Source organism: Delphinus delphis, chromosome 7 (genome assembly GCF_949987515.2).
Source record: "Delphinus delphis chromosome 7, mDelDel1.2, whole genome shotgun sequence".
Classification (NCBI taxonomy): domain Eukaryota; kingdom Metazoa; phylum Chordata; class Mammalia; order Artiodactyla; family Delphinidae; genus Delphinus; species Delphinus delphis.
In genome coordinates this window covers 82,903,380-82,926,430 of record NC_082689.1, presented here as the reverse complement: position 1 = coordinate 82,926,430, position 23,051 = coordinate 82,903,380, and positions in this window count along the sequence as shown.

The window sequence follows — 23,051 nt, the reverse complement described above, 5'->3', positions numbered from 1 at the left end:
TTTAAGTCTTTATTATATTGAGGTAGGTTCCCTCTATGCACACTTTCTGGAGAGTTTTTATCATAAATGGGTGCTGAATTTTGTCAAAAGGTTTTTCTGCATCTACTGAGATAATCTTATGGTTTTATTCAATTTTTTACTGTGGTGTATCACACTGATTGATTTGTGGATACTGAAAAATCCTTGCATCCCTGGGATAAATTCCACTGGATCATGATGTATGATCCTTTTAATGTATTATTGGATTTGGTGTGCTAGTATTTTGTTGAGGATTTTGTATCTATATTCATCAGTGATATTAGCCTATAATTTCCTTTTTTGTGGTATCTTTGTCTGGTTTTGTTATCAGGGTATTGGTGGCCTTGTAGAATGAGATTGGGAGTGTTCCTTCCTCTGCAATTTTTTGGAACAGTTTGAGGAGAGGTGTTAACTTTTCTCTAAATGTTTGATAGAATTCACCTGTGAAGCCATCTTGTCCTGGACTTTTGTCTGTTGGAAGTTTTTAAATCACAGCTTCAATTTAAGTACTGTGATTGGTCTGTTCATATTTTCTATTTCTTCCTGGTTCAGTCTTGGAAGATTGTACCTTTCTAAGAATTTATCCATTTCTTTTTTTTCTTTTTTCTTTTTTTTTTTTTTTTTGGTTGTGTTGGGTCTTAGTTGTGGCACATGTGATCCCTTCATTGAGGCATGTGGGACATTTTGTTGTGGCTGTGGGCGTCTCTCTAGTTGTGGTGCATAGGCTTCTCTCCAGTTGTGGCATCCGGGCTTCTCTCTAGTCATGGTGTGCAGGTTTTTCTCTCTTTAGTTATGGTGCATGGGCTCCAGGGCGCATGGGCTCTGTAGTTTGTGGCATGCAGGCTCTCTCACTGAGGCACTTGAGCTCTACTTCTGGCACACAGGCTTTGTTGCCCCACTGCATGTGGGATCTTAGTTCCCCGACCAGGGATCACACCTGTGTCCCCTGCATTGGAAGGCAGATTCTTTACTACTGGACCACCAGGGAAGTCCTTGTCCATTTCTTCTAGGTTTTCCATTTTATTGGCATACAGCTGCTTGTGGTAGTCTCTTACGATCCTTTGTATTTCTGTGGTGTCCATTGTAACTTCCCCTGTTTCATTTCTAGTATTATTGATTTGAGCCCTTTCCTTTTTCCTTGATGAGTCCAGCTAAAGGTTTATAAATTTTGTTTATCTTTTCAAAGAATCAACTTTTAGTTTCATTGATCTTTTCTTTTGTTTTCTTCGTCTCTAGTTCATTTATTTCTGCTCTGATCTTTATGGTTTCTTTCCTTCTACTAACTTCAATTCTTTTTCTTTCTCTAGTTGCTTTAGGTGTAAGGTTAGGTGGTTTGAGATTTTTTTGTTTGTTTCCTGAGGTAAGACTGCATTGCTATAAAATTCCCTCTTTAGAACTGCTTTTGCTACTTCCCAAAGGTTTTGGATTGTTGTGTTTTTGTTTTCATTTGACCCTATGTATTTTTTATTTCCTCTCTGATTTCTTCTGTGATCCATTGGTTGTTTAGTAACATATTGTTTAGCTTCCACGTGTTTGTGTTTTTTACAGTTTTTTTTTTCATGTAGTTGATATCTAACCTCATGGCATTGTGGTAAAAAAAAAGAGGCTTAATATGATTTCAATTTTCTTAAATTTACTGAGGTTTGCTTTGTGGCCCAGCATGTGACCTATCCTGGAGAATGTTCCACTTGCACTTGAGAAGAATGTGTATTCTGCTGCTTTTGGATGGAACGTTCTATAAATATCAGTGAAGTTCATCTGGTCTAATGTGTCATTTAAAGCCTGTGTTTCCTTATTGATTTTCATTTTGGATGATTTGTCCATTGATGTAAGTGGGTGTTAAAGTCCCCCACTATTATTGTGTTACTACCAATTTCTCCATTTATAGCTGTTAGCATTTGCCTTATGTATTGATGTGCTCCTGTGTTGGGTGCATATATATTTACGATTGTTATATCTTCTTGGATTGATCCCTTGATCATTATGTAGTGTCCTTCTTTGTCTCTTGCCACAGTCTTTATTTTGAAGTCAATTTTGTCTGATGTGAGTATTGCTGTTCCAGCTTTCTTTTGATTTCCATTTGCATGCACTACCTCTTTCCAACCCCTCACTTTCAGACTGTATGTGTCCCCAAATCTGAAGTGGGTCTCTTGTAGACAGCATATATATGGGTTTTGTTCTTGTATCCATTCAGCCAGTCTATGTCTTTTGGTTGGAGCATTTAATCCATTTACATTTAAGGAAATTATCAATATGTATGTTCTTATTGCCATTTTGTTAATTGTTTTGGATTTGTGTTGGTTGGTCTTTTTCCTTCTCTTCTTCTTTTGTTCTCTTCTCTTGTGATTTGATGACTATCTTTAGAGTTTGTTTGAATTGTTTTTTCTTTTGTGTGTGTGTATCTATTGAAGATTTTTGGTTTGTGGTTCCCATGAGGTTTCAATACAGCAGTCTATATATATATATATACACACACACACACACACACACACACACACACACACACACACACACACAAGACTGTTTTAAGTTGCTGGTCTCTTAATTTTAAATGTGTTTCCAATAACCTGCATTTGTACTCTCCTCTCCTCATGATTGCTAGTTTTGTTATCGTATTTGTGTGTGGATGGTTCTCTACCTTTACTCTATATTTGCCCTTATTGGTGAGCTTTCCTATCCATAATTTTCTTGTTTCTAGTTGTGGTCTTTTCTTTTCCACCTAGATAAGTTCCTTTGGCATATGTTGTAAAGCTGGTTTAGTGGTGCTGAATTCTCTTAGCTTTTGCTTATGTCAAATTTTGATTTCTCCATCAAAGCTGAATGAGAGCCTTGCTGGGTAAAGTATTCTTGGTTGTAGAATTCTTGTTTCATCACTTTAAATATATCATTCCACTCCCTTCTGGCCTGCAAAGTTTCTGCTGAAAAATCAGCTGATAACTATATGAGGATTCCCTTGTATGTTATTTGTTCGTTTTCCCTTATTGCTTTAAATATTTTCTCTTTGTCTTTAGTTTTTGTCAATTTGATTAAATGTGTCTTGCTGTGTTCTTCCTTGGGTTTATCCTGTAAGGGACTCTCTGTGCTGCCTGGACTTGTGTGTGTGCTTCCTTTCCCATGTTAGGGAAGTTTTCAGCTATTCTCTCTTCAAATATTTTCTCAGGCCCATTCTCTCTCTCTTCTCCTTCTGGGACCCCTATAATTACAAATGTTGGTGAGTTTAATGTTGTCCCAGAGGTCTCTGAGTCTGTCCTCATTTCTTTTCACTCTTTTTTTCTTTTTTCTGTTCCACAGCAGTGATCTCCACCAAGCTTTCTTCCAGCTCACTTATTCGTTTTTCTGCCTTATTTATTCTGCTATTGATTCCTTCTAGTGTATTTTTCATTTCAGTTATTATATTGTTCATCTCTGTTTGTTTGTTCTTTAAATCTTCTAGCTCTTTGTTAAACATTTCTTGTGTCTTCTCAGTCTGTGCCTCCATTCTTTTTCTGAGATCTCGGATCATCTTTACTACCATTACTCTGAATTTTCTTTAGATTGCTTATCTCCACTTCACTTAGTTGTTCTTCTGGGATTTTATCTTGTTCCTTTGTCTGGAACATATTTCTCTGCTGTCTCATTTTGTCCAACTTCCTGTGTTTGTGGTCTTTGTTTCTCAGGCTGCACGTTTGTAGTTCCTCTTGCTTCTTATGTCTGCCCCCTGGTGGGTGAGGTCCAGGGGTTAGTGCAGGCTTCCTGGTGGGAGGGAATGGTGCCTGCCCACTGGTGGGTGGAGCTGGGTCTTGTCCCTCTGGTGGGTAAGGCCATGTCCAGGGGTGTGTTTAGAGGTGGCTGTGCACTCAGGATGACTTTAAGCAGCCTGTCTCTTGATGGGTCGGGCTGTGTTTCCACCCTGTTGACTGTTTGGCCTGAGGCATCCCAACACTGGAGCCCATAGGCTGTTGGGTGAAACCAGGTCTCTGTGCCAAAATGGCGACCTGCAGCAGCACTCACACTGATGCATATTCCCTGGAGACTTTGCCACCAGTGTCCTTGCACCCACAGTGAGCCTTAGCCAACCCCCACCTCCCCAGGATACTCTCCAAGACAAGCAGGCAAGTCTGGCCCAGGATCCTATCAAGTCACTGCTTTGCCCTGGGTCCCAGTACATGTGAAACCTTTTGTGTGCCCTCCAAGAGTAGAGTCTCTTGTTTCCCCCAGTCCTGTGGAGCTCCTGCACTCAGGCCCTGCTGGTCTTCAAAGCCAAATACTCTGAGGTCTCCTCCTCCCAGTGCCAGACTCTCAGGATGGGGAGCCTGACTTGCGGCTCAGAACTCTCACTCCTATGGGAGAATCTCTGTGATGTAATTATTTTCCAGTTTGTGGGTCATCCACCCAGTGGGTATGGGATCTGATTATATCATGAAAACACCCCTCCTACCATCTCATTGTGACTTCTTTGTCTTTGGATGTGGAATATATTTTTTGGTAGGTTCTGGTCTTTTTTGTCAATGGTTGTTCAGCTGTTAGTTGTGATTTTGGTGTTTTTGTATCAAGTCCTTCTATTTTGCCATCTTGTCTCCTCCCTTCCAAGAATATTATATTTTAAATTACCTTTTAGCAGAGATGTAACCAAACACAAGTTCACATGCCCAACGCACAGTGAGGCCAAACAATTCCAAAACATTTGTGTTTGGAGCAAGAAAGCAATTACCAGTAAATTAAAAAATGCTTACAATTTGTTGGGATTCTTATTCATATCTCTCTATCCTTCTAAGATTTCAGGAGGCCTATTGATGCCCAATAATGGTTTAAATCAGAGATAAGGCAAAGTAAGATGTTTATTATATGAGTCCAATCAGAAAATAGAAATCACACAATAATTTGAACAGATAAATTTAAAATAAAGAATTATTAACAGGAGATTAAAGTAATTATCTAGGTAGAGTTAAAGAGAAATATAAAGAATAAAGGAATAACAGATACAGGTAATAGCCACTACTCTTAGCCCTAGGGCTGAGATAGAATGACAAAGGGGTGCCTGCCTGAGTGATCCCATGCCTGCCTGACTACAGGTGAGATCAAGACCTTTCTGGAATGGACACAGCCAGGGGTCTCTGGATGGTGGGAAACTTGCTGGTGGACCTTCCTGGAAACCTGCCCTCTGAATGGTAGGGGAAGCCATCCTCAGGGAGGTGCTGCATTCTAGAACTTGACATGAAGTCACATAAGAGTTAATCAGTGAATGGATAACTTTATTAACAATCCTGTGATGATTTAAATGACAAAAAATAATATATGTGAATGTCAGTAATCACAATTAAAAGTGTGCTACATTTACTAAGCATTAGCATGACTTGCATGTCTACCATGTAGTAATTGACCTAATTCATCATCTCATTTTGACTTGACACTCAGATTCTAACCTCTGCAAATTTTCACTCTAAGCAGAAGATGCAGAGCCAGATTGGCAAAGAGTGATGTCAGAGTTCACTATCTAGGGCCTCTTAGCCTTGTTCAATCAGCATTTACCCCTGGACCCAGTGCTGACACCCCTAAAATCATTATATAAGGTTATATTCCATCAGTGCTCCCATAATCCCAGGGCAAGAGAGGTCCCTATTAAAACTGGGGACAAATGCTTGGTGTGTTTGAGCTAATTAGGTACTGACTTTTAGCCTATGACAATTGACCATCATAATGTACCTATTGGAATGCCCTGAGCACAACATTTTAGAGGAAGCCAGGGTAAATTGGATTCTTAATGGCGCATTTAACAGAAGTCAGTCAATAAAGGTTAACATAATCTCAGTATGCACTTTTAAATTGCAAACAGTTTTAGAGTGACCATTTCTATAACAGACTGGACTGACATGCCACACAATGGGCTTTTGGCCTTCCTAGCAGATGGGCCTGCTTTGGTTTTGGTCCTGAATACAGCATTAGTTAAAAATGCATTCAGTTCAGAATAGAATAGCATTTTTTTTGTGGAGAGCTGCCTTATTGTTTGATTCAAACAAAGAACCTTTTATCTGGTGAGTGACTTGTCATCTTATGTCGATGTAAGCTATGTAAAGAATGACTTTTCATTAAAGCAAGTTTAGCGTATTTGCAATTGTCTTGGTCAGATGGGAAAGTTTCTGGCTGAAATAGTGAATTATATCCTGCGGTTTATGCAATCCACAAATTGATTCTGTGTGGTAACACAAAAATAATAATAATAACGAAGTTTTTTTCTTTTGGCTCCACAGAAAAACTCTGTCAAGCGGCAATTTTTGGACACACCAAAGAAGATCCATTAATTGTACAAGTGGCAGAATTTACCAAGTTATATGGAGACTGTATACATGTACAGTCTCAAATTCCTGAATTTGGCTCGCTCTGGATTAAAAATAGCATTGTTACTTCATCCAGCTTTTTGCACTTTCCTATAAACTATTATATATAATCCCCATTAAACCTTCCAGTGCTGCTTCCATCACCCCACTCTGAACATCCTCCTTGCAAATAAACTGTATACCATTTCCCCATGCTCCAAGCTATCTTGTATGCACAGTTCTTATGTTGCCTAAGTCTCTCCTGTCTACTACTAACAACATATCATTCTTTTGGCCGAGAACTTCTAAGCTGAACAAATAAAATGGAGAAGGTCTGGCATATTGTAGTACAGCCCTGTGGACAAAAGCTATAACCTTCCCAAGCACAGTAGTAATACCCTTCCTTGACCATTTGAGAATCCTACAAAATTCTCAGTATTTCTTGTCCTATATGTGCTCCTTCATCATTGATGATATTGAGGAACGAGGGAAGCTGTTACAAAGATCACTCCAATTTGACCAGTGTTACCATTTTGTATCATTCTAACTTGCCAAGCAGTCCCCCTAAGGGCCACGGGGATATGGAGAGGACCCACCAGAACCATCTTGAAAACGTGTATCTCCTTTATCATTAGCCTCTGGAGGCCAGGGGCCCAGAGATGACCTGATCATTTCCCAGGACCTCAAGAACTTTCATCCTCTCAAGCAGCTCAATCAGCCACAGGTAATGTGCTATACATCGATCAGGTGCTACACATTTCACATAGACATGATTTTGAACATCAGAACACCAGAGGTCATGAGGTGGAAAAAAGAAAGATGGTGGAGAAATATGGTCAGTCACGATGTGATTTCTCCATGAATTTATCTTCATGGTTTACCTTTGTTTTTTGAGCCTATTGTAACAAATTTGTAATTTTCACACTGTCATAGAACACCAGAATGTTGCACACATTACATAATTAACTTTGTTTTCTTTTATATTTCCTATTTTATATCACTTCAATTCCAATTTTTCTACCTCCTCTGATGTTTAATGCTATGTTTGGAATTTATGATGAGAGACACATTATAACATAGGAATCATATTATAATATGAGATGATCACATTTTCCTTACATCTCTCTATTCCTTGGGTTAAGTTACTAGCCTGAATAAATGCCCTGTCCCAGAAGGAGAAAGATTTCCTGAAGAGACAAGTTCTAGACTTTTCCCTCTGCTCCTTTTAATATTTATCTATAACTATGTCTCATTCTCACATTGTGATCATAAACTCAGTACAAAAGTTCATTCCCTCAAACATATTTTTCTCACCCAAAGTGACTTGATGTGGTTAAAACATACCTAGTTTCATAAAAAATTCCTCAAAGAAGTAGATCTTTGTTGTGAATATCAGCACCTGTTAACAACAGTTGGATATTGGAGAAAGTTGAAGTTAAAGGAGTTTCTTAGAACACTGGATTATACAACGTACTACAAATCTACTAATACTGGCTCTGATGCATAACTGATGAATATTTCTTTTTATCTTCCATAAACTGCTTCCATCTCCATGGTAAGAATATCTATTTCTTTGGTTGATCCACAAAAATATAACTAAACTGCAATTCACTCACCTTCAGATAAAGCCCTTTAACCAGGACAGACTGAATTACTACAGGTATTTTAAATTCTGTTTTTTCTAGTTCAATGGTTCTCAAATTTAGGGTTCATCAGAATCACCTGGATAGATTGTTAAACCACAGATTTCTGGGTTCTATTCCTAAAGTTTCTAATTAAGTAGGTCTGGGTAGGACCCCAGAATATATAGTTCTAACTAGTTCCCAGGTGATGACGATGCTGGTTTAAGGTTCACAGTTTGAAAACCACTGGTCTTGTATGTAAGCAAAAAAAAGGTTAAGAGAAAAAAAATTAGTGATATTATACTTGGTATGTGCAAATTCTAGCAATCGTGATAAATTTTGCATGGCTTAGTGATTTATGTACTTGATTGACAAACATACACGTAGTAGATTTAAATTTCATTGTTAACTAAAATTATAAATTGTTCAGGGTAGTCTTAGATCTCTGCCTACACTTTCACAGGAAAATCATCAGAGATTTCTTCATATTCCTCTTTAGGGTACCCTCTATAATGTGATTATTTTATTTTCTATTGTCTTGCATTCTGTTTGAATTTGCCAACATAAGCCTTTTTTGATTTTAAAGAATCCTGGTTACATGGGTGATTGTGAAATCATTTTGGAAATGATGACCTGTTTTTATCCTAGCTGTCAGCTATAATACTCTTAAGATAACACGGGCCCCTAACAGGGAAAGAGACTGAAGGCAACTGGGCGATCAGTTACTCATCCTTGCACACACCCCATCCCACTGTGAAATTGTACATCCCAGACATTTTCCTCTCATGCAACTCTCAAAAGGCAGTTCTCTTACTTATCAATTCAATGACTTCTTGAGGTTTTGCAAAATTCTTATCCCAGTGTTCATAATATCATGCCTCCCAAATGTGATCCTCAGAACTCATAAGGTAACTGCTAGAGAGTTTCCTGTCCCTCGATCAAAGGAAAGTAGAATTAGAGGCTCCAAATACTTTACCCTTTGGTCAGAGCAGTCTCAAAGTTTGTGAAGGGAAATTTCAACCAGAATGATTCTCATTCTGCTATTAAATGGATGAAGAGGAAATCTCATTCCATTTTCCAATTACTAATTGTAACACTTCTTTAAGATATCATTGATCAAATAGCATGCCAAGTTAGGGTCATATTAAAACTTTTTTTTAAAAAGCACTACATAATTCATACAATTGTGTTGGATGGATAGGTAAAGTTATCACATATCTTGTAGTGAGGAGCTGCTATTATCTGCCTTTGTGCAGATGAATGTAAAATATGCAGCACCCATATTAATCCATCTTTATTTTGGGAATATTTAAAGATAGATATTTAATTGAAGAAAACTTGGAAAATATAGAAAAGCATAGGGATGAAAAACAAATTGTCCACCAGTCCCATTTAGAGATGAATATGCACTTTATACAAAGATATAAAAAGAACGAGGTTGAAGAGTCCAGAAGAGAATATTTTACTGGAGAAAGTTGCTGAGTTCTAGGTTATCTTCCTGCTAGGGAAAAGGAAAAGAGGGGCTTCCCTTCTACCACAAGAAGTGAGAGGACTTTGTAAGGACCTTGTAGCATTTGTTATGTATTTCCTGAAATGTGAATGAGCAGAGGTGACTGGTGTTTGAACCACTTAAGAAGAATAAATGCAGACGTTTGTGTCCAGAGGTAAAAAAGGTAGCAGCGGGAGCAACTACATTCTATTTAGTATGGCAAGGATGCGTGGGGTCCCTCATGGCCCAAGTGGATATTGTAGAAGGGAACTGGGCTGGAGATCTCTTGAAGGAATCTCCACAATAAAAGGCTGCAGGAGGGACTGTCAGGGGCAGGAGTTGGGAGGATACTGTCATGCCCATGTCAGAGAACTACACTGCCCAGAGATCCCCAGGGCCAACATCCAAAGAACACCAAACAAGTTCCAAAAAAGAGACTGCTTTGAATGTCCATTAATCTCAAAGTATGTCAATACCAAGTCATAAAAATACCTGTAAAGTAACAACTTTCCTGTTCCTCACTCTTCTCTTCCCCACTCTCCTGGAAGGATTTGAGAAACCTTGGCTAAGGAGATGTGAGGTGAAGAGAATGTTGACGAAGGAGAGAGCGGACCACACCTATTTCCCACCAGAAGTCTCTAGACTCAGCATCTCAGAAGAGCAGCATCTTTAACTCTAAATGTAGTTCAGAGTTTCTACTGTGGAAATGGTTATTTCAATTATTAAAATTAGATTGCAACTAAAAGTGAGTAAAGGAATTTTTATTATAAGAATGTGACCATAAAAATCATGGACCACCCCCGGATTTCATCCAAGGGATGGGGGAAAACTAGCTTATACAGAGAAAAAGGAAAATGTTGCTTTCTCTTAATCCCATTGGAGTCTTGCTCTTTTAGTGTAATGAAAACATATATATTTCAATATATGGTTGTGCCAAAATCTATTTAACTAACTTCCTAACTTGTTTCTAGTGTATTATCCTTTCTTGAAAATTACTATAACTTAGACACTATTTCCTTTCTCTTCTTAATTTTAATGTCTTATCACATTGATAGCCAAATTCTCCCTTATTTAAAAAAGACTAAAAATCTTATTTAAACGTACTGCCCAAAATGTAAATATAATAGATGATCAATAAAGATATGTATGAGTAAATGAATGAACAAAAGCCCATTTCTTCATGCTTTCTCATCACAGGAAAAAAATAACAAAAGGAAACATAATTCGAAAAGATACATGCACCCCCATGTTCACTGCAGCACTATTTACAATAGCCAGGACATGGAAGCAACCTAAATGCCCATCGACAGACAAATGGATGAAGAAGCTGTGGTACATATATACAATGGAATATTACTCAGCCATAAAAAAGAACAAAATAATGCCATTTACATTGACATGGATGGACCTAGAGATTGTCCTACTGAGTGAAGTAAGTCAGACACAGAAAGACAAATACCATATGATATCACTTATATGTGGAATCCAAAAACAAAAAAAAAAAGATACAAAGGAACCTATTTATAAAACAGAGTCACTGATGTAGAAAACAAACTTATAGTTACCAAGGGGGAAAGGCAGGGGGAGGGATAAATTGGGAGATTGGGATTGACATGTAGACACTACTATATATAAAATAGATAACTAATAAGAACCTGATGTATAGCACAGGGAACTCTACTCAATACTCTGTAATGGCCTATATGGGAAAATAATCAAAAAAAGAAAAAAAGAGTGGATACATGTATATGTATAACTGATTCACTTTGCTGTACACCTGAAACTAACACAACATTGTAAATCAACTATACGCCAATAAAAATTTTTTAAAAAAAGAAACAAAATCTTCTCATTATTATCTAATTTTAAAATAAGCACTCAGTTAGTCTTCTTCATTTTACAGCCCTTTCATTCAAATCTATCAAAAAGTTAAGGTGTCAACTATTTTCTAGGGATTCTAGAAGTATAATTGGTGCTCTGGCATAGTTGTGTGATGAGATAGCATAGGAAGAAGCTTTCTTTACTAAAAGATAACATTAAAAAAATCCGAAATAGGAGAAGAGTAGGGGGTTAAACAGTTTAAAAAGTAAGAACAGTTTAATTGTACTAGTTTTTAGACAAAAATAAATGAGGGGTCATAGCCAGAGTGAGACTCTTAAATACCTGCTGTGAGAAGGCACAACTGAGCAAAGCAAGTACTTAAGGTCTTAGGTTATTCCAGAGTCACAGAGCCAATAAGCACAAAGGAAGAGACGAGGCATGGGAACTAGAGTAAGTGCTAGTTACAGCTAGGAGTATTATAAATCAATTCTCCTTGACGACCCAGAATTGTACTCCCATGACAGTGACTTTGTCAATCTTAAATGTTACAAGAATGGTTGTCTGATACTCTAGCCTTTTCTGAGGATGCCAAGAAGCAAGCACATAGGCTACGTGGGGATTCAGTCCTCCCTTCATCATTATGCATTTGTAAAATCTGTTTAAAAATAAGTTCAGGGGTTTTCCCTGGTGGCGCAGTGGTTGAGAGTCCGCCTGCCGACGCAGGGAACACGGGTTCGTGCCCCGGTCCGGGAAGATCCCACATGCCGCGGAGTGGCTGGGCCCGTGAGCCATGGCCGCTGAGCCTGCGCGTCCGGAGCCTGTGCTCCGCAACGGGAGAGGCCACAACAGTGAGAGGCCCGCCACCGCAAAAAAAATAAAATAAAAAATAAGTTCAGCAGTGGACAGCAAGGGAGGAATGAAGTAGAGGGAATGACAGTCCCAAATGTGAAAGAAAGGGTAATGGCAGGAAGAGGAAGGGGATGAACAGTCACACGCCAAGGACAACTGCCTGGGCAACACCTTTTCCTCTTCCTTCCAGGCCAGACCACCCTTAAGCTCTAGTCCCCCACCCCTGCCCCCTCACCTTCCCAGAGAGCCAGATATTCCCCAACTGAAGAGTTTGGCTAATTGTCCAGTTCAGGTGATCAATTTACAATTCCTAAAGGAAAATTGTTGCTACAAAATCATGCAAATCCAGAAAGAACCACTGATAACCATTTAGGATGTATGAATAGAAAGTTATTGCAGCCAAATTTGGATCATTTCCAACGTTTTGACTTTGTTTCTTGAATTACAAAGAGAATTTTATGACACTGGCAGGCACAGAGCTTTCTCCAGCATTCTAAGCATCTTCCTATCTTTCTTGTTCCCACACGTTAAATCAGCAGTGCATGACTTAACAATTTGACTTGCTTCCTTTTTTTGCAAAGTCGTCAGAACTTGACTCCATTCTTGAGTGACCTTTTTCCTCCCTCTCAGATGCTGATTTGGGCAACATTCAGATCACTTTTATTTCATCTTGAGAGATAAAAATCTGGTTGCCTCAGGAGTGGGAGAACTTAATGACTGTTTCAGTAAAGCATTTACCAAGTGAGTATTCAAAGCCATCTGAAATAGTTGGCACAGTTGAACAATAAATGGCATTACTTTAATAAATTGGGAGAGATTAAGACTGCCCCATTGTGCCTAGCAACTGTTAAACATTATGTTCTCTCTTAGAATCTAACAATGTAATGTCTGTTTTATTCAGCATTATGTATTGTTTCTTAAAAACAGATCTTGATATATGTATATGTATAACTGATTCACTTTGCTGTACACCTGAAACTAACACACTGTAAATCAACTATACTCCACCAAAATTTTTTTTAAAATAGCAACAGATCTTGAGATGAATTGTATGAGTAAATTGAGAACATTTATATGCATATATATATACACACACATATACACACACATATGAAAAATTATATTTAAAAAATGGATGCCACGTTTTAGATCTAATCAGCTGGCCAATCCACAAAAAGATAACCATGTCTCAGAATAACTAGGTTTCATATATCTGTGATGAGTATACAAAACAAAAACAATATAAGAGAATAAAAAATGATTCAGGAAAAACAGAATAATAGATTGTTAAGAGCTTAGCTTTGGATTCAGAGGAAACTCTGCCTTGTGCAAATAAGTTTTTAACTTCTCTAGGCTTTACAGGTAAAAATGTATCCTTTAGATGTAAAATCAAGAAGGTAATAGCAGCTTCAACCTAGGGCTAGTGTGACAATTAAATGAAGGCTTGCAAAATGTTTAGCTAGTAACTGCCAATTAGTGAATACTTAATAAATGTTAGTTTTCACAATGGCTGATCAAGGCAATAACTCTACTTAGCTTTAGACTTTGAATATGTTAAATTAGGCCATATGTTAGAGTTTCAAACATAGGTTACTTCGGGACTATTAATCCAATATCAACCTTTCTTCGGTCTATAGTTTCTAAGTTATTCACTTTTCTTTTTGGTTACATTTATCAGACATCAGAATTTCCATGCGCTTGTACAATTCAGATAGGATGCTATCTCTGGCATACACAAATCACATTACATAAAAGAAAAACAGCATTATACAGAAAGCATTTTCTTTGCTATGCGAGTATGTGTATGTGTATGTGTGTGTATGTGCACACATGCATGCACACATGTAAGCATGTGATGAAGACGGGGGGGCATATAAGGATTCATACTCATTGTTAGAATTTGATGTGTCACTATAATCCTGTAACACATTTTACAATTACCAGTGGCTAAAATGACTAATATACTTGATGACGCAATGTATATCATTTACTTGGTTCCTTGTACTAAAAGTTACGAAAAAGGTTAGGGGATAGTCATTAGCCAAGAGAAGTGAGAAAAGAGAGCAAATGCTCTTCTCTAGACATCTCTCTTCTTTTGAGACTGCAAACGGTGGGGTGAGTTTTATTGAATATTGTCCTTTTGGGATGCAGATTTTAAGTTCATCACACTCTCAAGAACCCACATCAATAACATTGCTTATATGTTACATCAGAATTTTCCAAGACTCTTAGTTACCTTGAAGAACAAGTAACACAGACCACGATTATCCCCTAAACCTATTAGTATAAGACAAACAATAGGTAAATCAGAGGGAACTACCACTCCCCTTTTTTCCATGGAGGTCTAAGCATCTCCTGCTCTTCTACTTGCATCTATCACTGGCTCCCCTCCAAAAAGAAAGATCTGATAATCTGGTAGGCACCTGAGGCATTTGTTGGGTTACATTTTACTAATATGTAAGATTACTGTGCCTTCGTGGCAAAAATCCATGGTACTCCTGCTGTCTTTTGATTCCTGTGTCCAGTGCAGTAAACATTAACATTGGGTGGTTGCAGGGGCAGGGAAACTGTTTTATCCCTTCTTGTCCATCTTTAAGCTGGTGAGTAAATGGACTCAAGAGGGTCCAATCACAGGTCTCTCTCCCTCTACAGACATTCTTAATTATAAGGATCCCAAAACTGGAGACAAGAAAGAGTCTTTATTGAGGCTTTTGAACCCAGCTTCTGCTTTATAACAAAGTGAATCAGTTATACATATGCATATGTTTCCATCTCTTCCCTCTTGCATCTCCCTCCCTCCCACCCTCCCTATCCCACCCCTCTAGGTGGTCACAAAGCACCGAGCTGATCTCCCTGTGCTATGCGGCTGCTTCCCACTAGCTATCTATTTTACGTTTGGTAGTGTATATATGTCCATGCCACTCTCTTGCTTTGTCACAGCTTACCCTTCCCCCTTCCCATATCACACTTTCTGAAAGTTAGCAGAAAGTCTTGCCTTGGACTAGATGAAGGGGGAGGTAGGGTTGGGATAAGGAGAGTGTGTAATGCACTTCCTTAACCATTGCTGAAGCAGTAATTTGCTTTCCATGCAACTACTGCCCTTTAATTATGCAGTTTCCTTTACAAAGAATTTAAAAGACAGAAGGGATGAATAGTACGGTTAGAATAAAGTTCACCTTAATCTTAACTTGGGTGAAGATATCTAGAAAGTTCTCTAAAAATGTGATGATATGGACTGAAGCTGAACTTCACAATTAATAGAATGCAAGGGTTGCAGAAATATATATATATATGCATATACATATATAAAATAAGTTATGTAATATATACACACAGATACACATATATTTCTGTGTATATATACACATATAATAAGTTAATGACAGTCAATCACTGAAATTAACTATAGATCAATTAAAGTAATATTACATTTAAAAATTGAGGACAATCAAGCTAAAATCCCTGGATTATTAAGTTATGGCTATTTTGTGATCACCTACTAGATTTTAGGTATTTCATTTAACTTGTGGCCATCATAAACCCTTCAGAAAATCTCAACAATACATTGTGAAAAACTTAAGCAATCTGGATGTTCCCAAATGTTTATTCAGTTCTCATCCACTGTTCTAGCTTCATGTGGATATACCATTGAATCAGGAGGTTTTCCTTCAAGAACAGTGTTTTTTTATATTTATTCATTTATTCATACTTTGCTTTATTGCAAAAAGGATATGAAGCAACAGAATACATGACTAATTACCTGAGAGGAAGTTGCTTGTACTGAGATTAATTTGCCTTTCTCTAAAAAAAAGGATTTTAGAAGATTAGGAATTTAAAAAAATGTCCATCTGCTAAAATAAGGAGAAGAAAATAGAATTGTACACTGATACTTTCACTTGATCATTTAATAATCATTCAATTCACTTCTACTTAATTCCTACTCTGTAGATACATGGCATTATAATAGTATTATTTACATTGATGTGACGTCTAAAATATTTCAACATTAAATGTCTCATTTGTTCCTCCAAACTGAAGAAAATGATCACTCCCCCCACTTAATATCAGCAAAACCCCAAGCTTCAAAAATATTGAAGAACTTGTGAAATCACAGTCTCTTGTTCAGCAGTATAGCTTTTCTTCTATCTCCCTCTCACATGCTCTTAAAAGTGTAGGAACTGCCTCCACTCTGCTCTCTCTCCTGTGTAAGATCTCTTTATAAAAAAAAAATATTTTTCCTATCACGCTTGATCAACGGTAGAAAATAATTTACTTTGTAGAAATTTGTTCAATTTTCTATCACTAAGCCCCTAGGTTGCTAGGGTGATGGCTCCTTCCAAGAAAGTTGTCACAAATTTCACAACTCTCCTCCTTTTTCAAGATGTCTCAGTCCAACTGCCATCAAACTCGGTAGAATGGAATCACCTCCAGCAAGTAAAATAGCTCGTTATTTAGTTATTACAACATTCAGTGCTTTTTTGCCTATCGCAGCCTTAAGTCTTTCCTGGAAGGTAAGATTTTTCTCAGTTTGGCAAGTGCAGACTCGTAAAAAGAAAGCAACTGACAGAACTTGTGAAGAAAAGAAACAATGCCTGAGGTTCTTCAAGGATGGGAGCTCATGTCTCAATTACTCTTCTTCCATCTCCGAGAAACAAATATAAAACCCAATAAAATAAAATTTCCACCTCTTAACCAAGCCAAACAGCAGTGCAGAAGTATTACGTGGGAAAAGTTAAACTAATAGTTAAAACAATTGATAGGTAAAGATAATATTCTTATCTGAGAATTCTAGAGAACATCTGATTGATAAAAATGTGAGGCTTGGAATATCAAAAAAATTAGTATTGACCATACAACACAGCAGTCAAATAAACTTGCTGAAGAGAGGAAAAATACTTAAAATTAAGCCACAGTTAGGGTAATCACATGTCCCAGTTTTCCTGGAAAAATACTGGTTCAAACCTTAAAACTGGCTTAATTAATAAATTACATCCTGTTTACTCTCAAAGGTGTCCTTGTTCAGACAAAATATTATATATGTGCCACCCTCATCAAAGAGGATGAAGCAACCTTATTCAGGTGCATTGTAAAAAAGAAAAAAAAAAAAAACAACAACAACAACAGAGGGAGTGTCTCCGAAGACTGGGGACACACCATTCTCTTTATGATAGTTCACTACAAAAAGGCACATGCAATGGCCTCAACCAATGTATGTTTATTTATAAAATTGAGCAACAACCCACAAAACCGTTTTGAATTACTTAGTGGAAATCAAAATCTTTCATCACAGAAATAAAGGAAAGCAGAGAAGAGGAGATAAAATTGGCAACATCCTCTGAAACTCAAGCTGAAAACCATGTTTCAGCAAAGGAAACACAGAATCCTTAACCAATGCCATGGCACATAAGAGCCTTTCCACATGCCAGACAAACCATTCTAGCAAGAATCCTAGTCCAAACTGGGATTGTGAGTATATTTGTATTTTCTCTACTTTAAGAGAAGACTAGCAGAATTTTTCTTGTAAATGTAGGGATGCATAATCACATGTTGTTTTACATAAACATGTATTCCAATTTACATAAATTTGCATCACATTTTCCCCCAAAACTAGCTCTGAATATGTAAGACAAATTAATCTGTGCTCTCTAATATAACTGTGCTCAAATATGAGATACAGGGGCTACCACAAGATATAGGCTTACCAGAGATGGCAAATGGCATTTCTCCAAAGCTCTTTACTGAAAAGAGATGATAGTTATAGGTTAGATAAAACTTGGATATTTCCAGAAATTAATTAGAAACATTCAACAAACTGTTGATGAAATAATCCCAAGTTGGAAGAAGTAGATGGAATACTTGACACAATTTATTAAGGATTAACATTAGTTTGCCTATTTGCCAACTTCTTTATAGCCCTGTTCAATTCCAGTTCTTCAAGTTTGTTGCTCAAGAATGAGAGGTTTTAAAATAAAGAGAAATAATTTTTTTCAATCTATATTTTAACAAAAGGATACAGGAAATAATAATAATAAAAGAGTAATTATTCTTTTTAAAAAATTATTATTATTATTACTAAAAAGCAGTGGCATTGTTTAATTTCTGACTACCACTAAAATATTTGAGGTCTGGTTCTTTCTCCTTACTATTAAATGTAAACAACAGAAGGGGAGAGAAGTAGTCTTTTCCTTCCTGTCTTTCATAAGCTAAACTGCTTCTTGGTAAATAAGTATTTCTGTGTGTAAGACAGTCTAGTAGTGTGGCTTGTTTTCAAAGTGTGTTGTAAAAAATAGGATTTCCTTTCATGAATATGAGATGCACAGTGAAGCCTTCTGTAACCCTCAACTAAAAACCTTTCATGTACCACACAGGTATGGGATTCCTAGTTCATTAGATTAGATCCATAGTTGGCAACTCTGGTATCTTAACATGCGAAAGAAACTTTCTGCAGGAAAAAGAAAAAGTGAGAAAAAGATGAAGCCGAAGTTTGTGAACCAGTCAAAAGGGAGCAGAGATTAAAGTATCCCATTAGCACATAAATCATAACAATTGCCTATTCAATAGCTTCTTATATCCCCCCATTATCTCAAAATAAAATCAAAATTTACTAGGACCCACAAGACCTCACACAATCTGGCATCTAGCTTCAACTCTGGTCTCATTGCAGTCTTCCCCTCACTCCACTCCCCCAACACAAGCCTTCTTGCTATGCTTTAAACATGGCAAGCAGGGCTCTTTGTGCCTCAGGAACTTTGCTCTGGTTTTCAATGTTACCATGAATTTGGGGAGAGGAAGATTGGAACAGTTCAAGTTAAAACACTATCAAGCTCTCCATTCCTGCCAAGGTTTAGCCATTTTTCTTGAATGAACCATTCTCAGACTGTCATATGCCTGCTTAATTTCTGAGAAAAAGAAAGTTTCCAAGTTCTGAGAAAGTTGATTTTGACAATTTGTGCCGGTGTTCTCACTGCTTTATGGAAGACTGGTTTGGGGAGGGAAGTCCTTACTTTGCCATTTTGGAAATGCTTTTCTGGATATTCTTCTTTAGAATTCACTAAAAATTAATAAGTGATAGGTTGTTAACAATTAGTTGCATGTGATTTCTGAAGCTATAGTAGTAGAATTTTTGTACTTTAAATTATTTAATATTAAAACATAAAATTTAAGTTTGTCTAGATAGATTAGGTTAAATGTATTTATTCTACGAATTTGTATTGGGTCACTGCCATGAATTAGTCACTATTCTAGGCACTGGAGACCTGGCAGGAATAAGGAAGTGACATTTGCCCAGAGGTCCTAATGAAATGATGGAATGGGCCATAGGCGTACCTGAGGAGAGATAATTCCAGACTATCTACAACAGATAAGTTTTACATTTGATAACACAAATAGGTTGAAAGTAGAAAGACAGAAAACTATATACTGTGTAAACAGTATCCAAAAGAGACCTAGAGTGATTATACTAATATGAGATAAAACAGACTTTAAGGCAAAAAACTACAGACAAAGAAAGACTTTTTTTTTTTAACTGATCAAAGTGTCAATCTATCAGGAATACATAATGATTTAGAAGATATGTATCAATATATGCACCTAACAAGAGATCCAAAATACATGAAGCAAAACTGACAAAACTGAAGAGAGAAATAGACCATTCAACAATGATAGTTGGAGGCTTCAATATCCTACTTCTAATAATGGATAGAAACACTAGGGAGAAAACCAACAAAGAAATAGGAATCTTGAACAACACTATAAACCAATTAGACCTAATAGACATTGATAGTATAGTATAGACATTCCACAAACAACAACAGAATGGGTATTCTTTTAAGTGCACATGGAATATTCCCCAAGATAGAACTATAATAGGCCACAAATTAAGCCTCACAAATTTAATAGTGTTAGACCCATACAATTTATAACAACAGAAGGAAATCTGGAGAGTTACCATTTGAGAAAAATGGTAATTTTTTTGTTTTAGAATATTTACTTGTTATAGTATGCTATTTATATTAACAGGTAATAGATTTATTACTGTTAGTTTTAAATGAATTAATAAATACACATTTAAAATGATTCTCAGTTTTACTTTCTAATATAGTGAATATTGATAGATATAATCACTTAAATAAAAGTTCTTTGGGAGCCCTTAATAATTTTAAAGAGGGTTCTGTTATCACAAAGTTTGAGAAGCCTTGATTTAGACTAGTAATTTGGAAGATATGTTCAGGATACACCACAATAACCATTACACTACAATGTTCAAGCAACTGTTTGCAGGGGTTACCTTGTGGGAAAGCGAGTGGGTTCTGGGGGAAAGAACTTCATCATTCTCTATACTTCTAGTCCTCTGAAGTCACAGCAGTGAGAGATAACAATTTATATTTGTGGAGTTAAAAGGAGTACATTGAGACTGGAGTGTAGAGAAAGTGTGTGACAGTGGAGAAGGAAAATAAGAAAAAAGAAGTATGCTGGGGGCTTCCCTGGTGGCACAGTGGTTGAGAATCTGCCTGCTGATGCAGGGGACATGGGTTCGAGCCCTGGTCTGGGAGGATCCCACATGCCTCGGAGCAACTAGGCCCATGAGCCACAACTCCTGAGCCTGCGTGTCTGGAGCCTGTGCTCCGCAACAAGAGAGGCCACGATAGTGAGAGGCCCGCGCACCGCGATGAAGAGTGGCCCCCGCTTGCCACAACTAGAGAAAGCCCTCGCACAGAAACGAAGACCCAACACAGCAAAAATAAATAAATTAATTAATAAAAACTCCTACCCCCAACAACAACAACAAAAAAAAGAAGTATGCTGAAAGAATCTATCTTTCAAGAAAGATAGGTCAGATTCAAAAATCTATAATAGGAGGGAAGAATAAATGCATAAAAAAGTTATCAACTAAGTGCTATTCAGAGAGAGAGAGAGATAACTTTATTGTCATCTGGAAGTCAAACTCATTACAACATTCCCTCTTGAGATGCAGAACCGAACCCACCGAAATGTTATTAACAATCTCAGCAATTTCAAAATATGTACTCTTATGTAATCTATGGATATTATTCAGCTCCTTCAAAATGAAAATTCTAAGGCTGAAGGTATTTTTAGTCTAGGCAAGTGAACAGAATTTATGAATGTGCAGTTCTACACCCAGAAAGCAATTCCCATGAGTTAGAAAAGGAAAAAAAAAATTACTTCAAATAAAGCAATGCGTTCTCCCCCACTCCCATCTCCAACTCGGTGGGTTTAGGAATACCTAACCCCTACTATTTTTTAATCTTCAGCAGGGATCTCATACCTAACAGCTGCTATTTAGGTAGCCCCTTATGCTATGAAATTCAAACCCTCATTTTATCTCCTTTCCCTACAGCAAAAATTGCAATATCTCACACCCAAGCTCCAGCTGTCAGATTCACACACCATTTCTATTTCAATGGCTGGAATAATCCCTTGCTCCCTTGTTTTCATTGAACAAGAATGTGCCAGCTTAAAAAAAAAAAAAAAAAAAAAGGAACAGGGAAAAGGCATTTGTCTAAACTCAAATACTCAAAGGGACAAAACAGCTTGAAGAAATATGATGCTTTGTAACAGGCATTTTGAATTTGAAGCACAGTTTTTCTTTTCTTTCTTTTTTTAAGACATATATACACTCAGAAACGTATAAATATAAATAGAAGGACATGAGACTCTGTAGACTTTTCTTTTTCAGAAAGCACTATATAAGTCAGAGAAGATATACACACATACCAATGCCAAGAAACTAGACAATGTGAGCATATCTATGGCAACCATTCTTAAGTAAAATTTCTTTTTAAATGAGAGAGGAAAAAAATGGTAGGTTCTCAGTCTTTCTTGTCTTTTATGATACTGGCAATCTATAGCATGGTAGTTATGCTTAATATTTACAGAGTTAGAAACCCAGATTCCAAAGCAGCCTTGAAACCAAGGTGCCCCTAGTGTTAGTTAAAATAAGCAATCCCTGAAGACATCATTTCAAAATGGACACACAGATGCAATCTCAGCTGTCCCTAGCCTGAATGAGCAGAGTCAAATGATCTCTGCTGGGAGAACAGAAGCTCTAAAAGAGTTTGATGTCTGACTGTGCATGAAGGAATACATGAAGAGAAGAGCTCAAAAAAATATCTTCCGTGCTTTCTAAGATCTGTGGTACTGGCAAAACCATCTGAAATCAACAATGACCTTCTAGTCGTGACAAAGCACAGAGAGATGAAGGAAAAGATTAAGAATTCTCAGTTAAAAAGAAACATAGAATTTTTAAATCAACTATAAGCAAACAACATAAAAATCAGAGTTATCTAATAAACTCTTCTCTCAAGATGATTTTTACCAACATCATTTTTCAATTCCTACAGCCTTGGGCCTCGTCACCTCCTGCCCATGGAATCATTTCCTTCTGGCTCTCTGGCTGGCCTGACTTAAATGTCCCAGCCCACTGAAGGACTCTTTATTTTCTCTTCCCATGACTCCTTTGTTCTAAAAGCTTCCATGGGCTCCCTACAACTTCAGTCCAATCATGAGTCTTTCATAACTGAGTTTTGTTTTAGCTAAACCAAACTCATGTCTTTAAGCTCTTGAACAGCTGAGGCTGTTTCCTCACCATTCCTCCCCAAGGCATCCTCTCCCTATGTTCTCAACACACCAAGCTCATCTTCAGCTGAGCATGTTAAGAAGCTAGTGTCATTTTCCCTTCACTAAATGTTGTCCCCCCTCCATCAAGCCAAATTCCACCCAGCTACCGGGTTCTGCTCAGTGGCCATGAGGCACATCCTGACAGCATCAACCCTCATTAACTTGCCTGACATCTGGAGGGATATTTCATTATATTATAGATGAGAACAAATGAGCTTCAGTATCAAATAATTAGGTTAATAATAAGGGACTGTTTTCTAAATATAATATCTTAGATATTGAATTAAGACCTGAGGGAGTCTGAAATCATTCAAAAAGCAA